Source organism: Schistocerca piceifrons, chromosome 3, assembly GCF_021461385.2.
Source record: "Schistocerca piceifrons isolate TAMUIC-IGC-003096 chromosome 3, iqSchPice1.1, whole genome shotgun sequence".
In the NCBI taxonomy this organism is placed as follows: Eukaryota; Metazoa; Arthropoda; class Insecta; order Orthoptera; family Acrididae; genus Schistocerca; species Schistocerca piceifrons.
This window is the reverse complement of record NC_060140.1, coordinates 541,223,457-541,230,998: the sequence shown is the minus strand read 5'-3', so window position 1 is coordinate 541,230,998 and position 7,542 is coordinate 541,223,457.

Below are 7,542 nucleotides of genomic sequence, written 5' to 3'. Positions count from 1 at the left end.
ACAGTTGAATAACTGCAGTTTAATTGCGTTTCAGATTAGTAGAGCGAGGGGTAGGTGCCGAATACTACAAGCTCTACTGCACTGACGAATCACTATATCTTGTGCAGGGGTAGGGTAATGTCAATTCATAACCAATCTGTATAACAAACAGTAACTGTATTTTTGCTGGCTGCAGCTGGGCAATCTTCATCATTTAAGAACTCGTAGAACCAGTCAACTAATTTGCTGCTTTTACCTTTTTAAGATTGTTATGGGATGCCAAGGTTTATTACTATTTTTTCTTTTCTTTAGTAGTGAAATTTGATACTGACTCTCCTCATTGTTGAACTGTTAACGACATTACATTTTATAAGTTTAAACTGTTCTGCTAATTTAAACTGTGCACATAAATTTGCTGAGTAGTTATTGCTAAACTGAATTCGTGAATCTGTTGAATAAAAATGTTATGGGTAACATATTCACAGGTCGACGCACTCCTATCACTTCCCCTATCGGCATAGTAGTCGGGCGTGGTTATGTGTTTGGCGAGCTGTGGGTGGTAAATAGGATAGTTTCATATCTTAGTGTTTCAGTGTTTTATTGTCTTGTTGTGGGTTCATTACTATGGCAAATACTACTCTGTTTACTGTACTGTGTTAGTATGACCTCATGACAGGTGACCAGAGTGGTGGATTTGCATAGGCCCAAGTTAAAGTGTCCACTAGAAATCAGTAGCCTGGATACAGTGGGAAGTGCAGCTGCAGCGTGTCTGCGTCTTCGCGAGCTGCTCGACTGTCCAGTGGCAACGCCGGACATGCAGCTAAAAGAGGTGACTGACGCCATCGCTAATGTGCACTCTGCTTTGCCTGTTCAGTGTTAGGTGTATTAGAAGTGAGAGATCCCTCACATTTTCAAGTTGACTGAGATCTGTGGCAAGAATATGCGCAGTTTCAAGGCTGTAGAACAGTTTCACAAGTCTTTTACCCCATGACAGAGGCCAGTGAAATGTTATGTTAACAAGATCGAACCAAGGCACTGTTAGATAACATTTCCGTACGTTTCGATAGTGAAATGGATTATGATTGTAAGGTACAAAATAGAGACAAAATGGTATTTGGACAACTGCAGTGTATATTATTTATCAAACTGCTTAACCCTTAGTAAGACTGCTATGAAAAAGTGGGGTTCTATCAGTTCAAAGTAGCAAGGATATTAACATAAATTGAAGTCCCTTTTAGATTTACAGGATATGGGAGAGATGCTGGGATTGAAGGATTTTCAGTTTTGTTAATTATTGGTTTCTGGCCACTTAGAAATGCTACAATTGGAAGCTATGGAGAGAGCACCATGAGCTAATAGGTAAATTATATTACGTTGGTTTGCAGCTTTGTGACCAACCATAAGATAACGTTAATAGAATGAAAAGGGGTTCTCGATGTATGTTCTCCCCTCTTCTGAAGAACAGGTTGTTAATAACTTCTTAGAAGGTATGTGGCCTGAGGACAGGATGCGACAAGGAATTTTGTACAGTTGGAACAACTCTACGCAGGCTCAGGCTGTTAGGGAGGCTAACAGGAACGGTTTCGATGAAACTAACATAGGACTGCAATGGAAGATGTGTAAACAGTGTGTAGTTGGGGCATATAAGAGGGAGGAAGTGATGGATGACGTATGTGACAGCCTCGGGCATTTGGGCAGCACCGCGACTAGTCTCAAGCTATAATAGGGTATCCGTGGCACCTGCAACTCGAGTTCCTTTTGAATGCACGTAAATTAACGGAGAACTTGAACTGCTGGATACGGGCAGATACAGGACGTTGCTTAGTAAGGAATTTTATAACACACATAAAGACATACGTAAGTCTGGATCCGTATCGGGGGAGAAGGAATTGTGCAAGGGGCCCAATTTACGTGAAATGCTTTTATTGGAAGAGTTTAGCGTAATGTTACTCATTAACAAATTTACATTGCCCTTTCAGGTCAAGGTGGTGGAAGGATTATCGGTACCAATGGTTCTGAGGGCGGATTTTGTTTACCGAGTGGGGCGTGGCTGCAAGATTTTCTTTCACTTTGAAAGACATTCAGTTTCGAATTTTGTAACTTGCTGTACAAGTTGGTGAGCACATTATAGTCAACAGTAGTGAAACTAGTCCGGGGTCCGTCTTCGAATTGAGCCATTTTAGCCATGAACAACGTTAGCAGTCGGAGCAGTTATGTTGGAAATTTAATGCGTGGTGGCAAGTATAAAGCAGAATTGAGTGATAACATTCCCGTGAAGCAACCCCCCTTACCGGCTGCCTCTCTGTGCATGGATCAATTAAAGATGACAGTGGATGAAATGTTTAGAGACAGTGTGATCAGACCGTGAAAGTGGCTGTACTCGTCTCCTATTTTCTTAGTCCCGGAACCATGGGTCAGGGCTACGCCACTGGTTGATATCGCACCTTCATAACAAAATAGTATGGAAATCTATTCCCACCTCGGATTTGCACTCTTGCTCTGCGTGGTTCCAGAAAACTAATTTGTTTACAAGATTTGACCTTAACAAGGAATAATAATTTCAGCTGTCATTAGCGGAAGAATCTAAGCCAGTCACTGCCTTTGCGACCGGCTGGATTCTATACAACTAAAATCGGTTTTTATTCGGCGTCTCAAACGGGTCAGCTGTGTCGTCGCACATTTTGGATAATTTTTTCTCTCATCTGAAGTTTAGTGGCATGTACATTGACTTGGATGCTTTAATCCTTTTAAACAGGAATTTCAAGAACAACTAGAAAATGTCAGAGAAGTACTTAAGCGTTGGCAAGAGGTCAGATTTACGCTCAGACATTTACGCAGCCAGAGATTTTCTTTCTCAGCCACATGCTATCCTCTGGAGGTATCAGACTTGATCAAACTAACTCGAACAGAACCAGTTCACACCTGCCCTTCAAATGGTTCAAAAGGCTCTGAACACTATGGGACTTAGCTTCCGAGGTCATCAGTCCCCTAAGAACTACTTAAACCTAACTAACCTAAGGACATTACACACATCCATGCCCGAGGCAGGATTCGAACCTGCGACCGTAGCGCCTGCCCCCCATCTAAAATGCAAGAGAGGTCCCACGTTTTGTAGACATGGTGAATTCATTCCATAAATTCGTCCCCAATTCCGCACAATTAACTACTCCCCTTCAGGAGCTACAGCGAAAATGAAAAAGGATTTGAGTGGGGTCTCTCCCAGAAGGCGTCTTTTGGAGGTCTAAAGGCAGCAATGGTATGTGCGCCTGTACTGCTGACGTTATATTTTGAAAGAGAATTCATTGTTCAGGGGGACTCAGCGACATCGGGAGTGGCCCCCGTTTTGTTACACAAAGTTTCTGGTGAGAAGAGGTCAGTGGAGCACGCCTCTCGGAATATTTCAACATTGGTAGTTAAGTAATCACTGTGTGAACTGGAGGCTTTGACCATTTTATTTTCTTTGGAGAAATTTAAAATAGGTATAGATCACAGGAAGTTTCAGTTAGAGACTGCAAATCAAGCTCTCAGCTGGGCGCTCTCGCGGCCGAGGCGGGTGGTGAGGACACCCGCTTTTCAGTTTCGCCCTTTGAGCACAAGTGGTTTGTCTAAAGCCACCCTCTTATAGTACCAGTGCCATTGGCACGATTCATTGCGTTGTAGAAGATACTTATAGCGTTCAAAGCGACAGTCAGAACGGAAATTGTGATACTTTATTGTAGGAGATCTGACGGGCGGTGTTTCTTTATAGTGGGCTTGTTGAACAGATCATTTGCAATGAAGTTAAATGTATCGAGGTTACTGTATCGTAAATTTACGTTTGCACTATTGTCTTTACGGGTATTATTGAAATGAGACCACCTCGACAGAACGCAGTTGTCATAAAAAATACATTAAATTTAGGTCCATTTTCGCTTGTTTATGTAAAACTGTAATTTGTTTTAAGCGTTATGAGTTCATGAAAGTTTGAAGATGCGTGATTTTGTCTCGGAATAATGCGAATTTTGTTTCAGATATAACACATGAAATAATGGGTGCTTCAAAGCTCGGTCCTCGAGTAGTTCCAAAGAAAAACCACATCCATAAAACTATTTATTGTTTACATTTTCTAATTTCTTCATGTATTTCTTGATTACTACGATATTAAAGGTTAATCATGGGAATAATTTAAAAATTATATATTTCTTTATAATGATTGGGACTGAAAAGCTTGATGTTAAGCATATCTAAGGGAAACGTTTTTGCGGACGGCCTAAGCAGAATGCTGTGATGAAAGTGAGAGAGATGAGTGTAGTCATTGGGTTGAAACAGGTGAAGTGGTATGCCCAGTTTTGATCTTCGATCAGGCTACCACTCGTTTTTAGAGACCGGGAGCTGGTCCCACTTGTACATATGTTTGCTGGCTACTTCCAGTGAGGGATGTGAACACGCTGATTACAATAAAGTGTTTGAAAGGGATCACCCGAACTTTCGGTCTATGTAGCACCATTGTATCAGATAACGTGATAGCCTTTTTCCTGTTTTGAAATTGGTGTAGCCCTCTATGCAAATCCCTCGTTTGCAGTGAGTTAACAGGAATTAGCAGACAGCGCCGACAACCTTCCTCCAAGATGACCTCATTAGCGACGGAACATTCCAAAGTGTAAACAAAATATACTGATGAAACTTAGTAGCGGTTTAAAACTAACACAATATTTATTTTTTCGTGTTCACCTAATTTCACATTTAAGGGATACAACGTACACCACAGGGTAACTTGACATGTTAGGTTAAGAGTAAATGTCCTCGAAAATATGATATATAAAAAAATGAGTTCCTATTAAAGTTGAAATGAAATTACCGTTCTTGAAAACTGTATACACAACTTTTTTAAACTTGAAATATTTCAAAATACTCCACCACCATTAATTAATTTTGAAAAATGAAACTTTTTGTTACAACATAAATTAATGGAGCTTTTACGCCACATCTCTCATGATGTAATAAAGCTAGTTTTTAAACAACCATTTTTAGAAAATAAGCTGTACACAACATGCTGTCAGAGAATTTTCAACATACCTAAGTATAATATCTAAACATTCATTATCATTCTAATTATTTATTTCACTTACTTTTATTAAATGTTTTAAATTGTTATTGTGCATTTTAAATTCGTGTTCTTTTCCATTTTTTTAGTTTCCCATGTCACATAATTAAGTATATTTCTTTAACTGAATAATCTGGAAACAAATGCTGAAAACTTAATTTTTTTACACCATGAACATAAAATATACGAAACGTCTTCACGTAATTCACAATATGGGAAACACAATTTAAAACAAAGTTCAGCGTTATTTTCAAATTATGGTGGGCATTAAGAGATAAAAGACGATAGACATTCTCACATACATAAATACACACTACAGCTCTGGTTCCAGCTTATTAAATTTAGAATCAATCCCACTTCCTTAAATATTTGTCTGCTAAATACAAACTCTATAAATACATCAGTTCTTTGGGTCCCTCAACAGCAGGTTAACCAGAGTGATGAACGTCACATTTTCAGCAAACCCCTTAAAGCGAGGTAACAGTTGACTGAATGAGTTTCTGGGTGCCTTTATTTAGAAGCTGAAAATTCTTGACAAATATTTGATCCTTTGCTTTCAAGGAAATGGTCGCTCTCCCCACGTTATGAAGCCGAGCAAGCCTCTCATGATTAATTTTTTAGGTTTTTCCTTGCTGTTTCCATGTTTAAGGAGTGGCGCAGTTTCAGCTCTCTCTAGTCACACATCATTTAAGACCTACAGATTGGAGAGAGATGAATAAAGCTTGAAGGCAAACATAAGGGTTGCTGTTGTTTTCTTGTGTGCATCATGAATAGTGGCATAACTTAACCAATACAAAGACATGTTCCACTTTATGGTTGTGAGACTCAAAGTCGAGACACAAGTTTGAGTCTTGGTCCGTCGCACAGTTTTAACCTGCCAGGGAGCACAGTGCCCGCAACAAGTCGCTCGCCACTGGCCACAGCACCATCGGAGCGGTTTTTGAATAGCTACGGCACAGTAAGGTTTCCCCCACATTTATCTTTAAAGAGTGGGGGGTCAAAGTTTGGTTGAAGAGCTCAAGCACCCCTTTACGTAACGTGTAGAACACCTGGGAGTACAGCATATACACATCGCACTTCTCTGCACCAAGCACACATTAGCCCCTTCACATCTGTGCCTGCCATAACAGAACCAATAATTCACCTATTCAAACATTCTGTGTCATCCAACACCAATGGTCGGAGACTAACAACAAACAGAACAAGGAATTACAGAAGTGTCCGGACACCCCCAAAAACACTCGTTTTTCATATTAGGTGCATTGTGCTGCCATCTACTGCTAAGTACTCCATATCTGCGACCTCAGTAGTCCTTAGACATGATGAGAGAGCAGAATGGTGCGAGCCGCGGAACTGGTCACGTGATTGGGAGTCACTTGTGTCATACGTCTGTACGCGAGATTTCCACACTCCCAAGCATACCTAGGTCCACTGTTTCGGATGTGATAGTGAAGTGGAAACGTGAAGGGACACGTACAGCACAAAAGCGTACAGGCCGTCTTCGTATGTTGACTGACAGACCGCCGACAGTTGTAGAGGGTCGTAATGTGTAATAGGCAGACGTCCATCTAAACAAGAACACAGGAATTTCAAACTGCGTCAGGATCCACTACAAGTTCTATGACAGTTAGGCGGGAGATGAGAAAACTTGGATTTCATGCTCCAGCGGCTGTTCATAAGCCACACATCACGCCGGTAAATGCCAAACGACGCCTCGCTTCGTGTAAGGAGCGTAAATATTGCACGATTGAACATTGGAAAATCGTTGTGTGGAGTAACGAATCACGGTACGCAATGTGGCGATCCGATGGCACAGTGTGGCTATGGCTCAAGTGGCTTTAAGTACTATGGAACATCTGCTCATCAGTCCTCTAGACTTAGAACTACTTAAAACTAACTAACCTATCACACACATACATGCCAGAGGCACGATTCGAACCTGCGAACCAGCAGCAGCGCGTTTCTGGACTGAGGAGCCTAGAACCGCTCGGCCACAGTGGCCGGCGTGTGCAGGGTGAATTAACCGTGAACATCACCTGCCAGCGTGTGTAGCGCTAACAGTAAAGTTCGGAGGCTGTGATGTCATGGTGTGGTCGTGTTTTTCATGTTGTTGTTTTGCGTGGCACTATCACAACAGGCCTACATTTATGTTTTAAGCACGTCCCTGCTTCACACTGCAGAAAAGAGTAAGTCAGGAATGGCGATTATATCTTTCAACACGATCGAGTACCTGGTCATATTGCACGGACTGTGGCGGAGTGGTTACACGACAATAGCATCCCTGTAAAGGACTGCCTTGCATAGTGTCCAGACCTGAATCCTATAAAACACCTTTGGGATGTTTTAGAACGCCGACTTCATGCCAGTCCTCACCGACCGACATCGATACCTTTCCTCAATGCAGCACTCTGTGAAGAATGGGCTGCCATTCCCCACGAGACCTTCCAGCACCTGACTGAAAGTATGCTTGCTGGAGCATA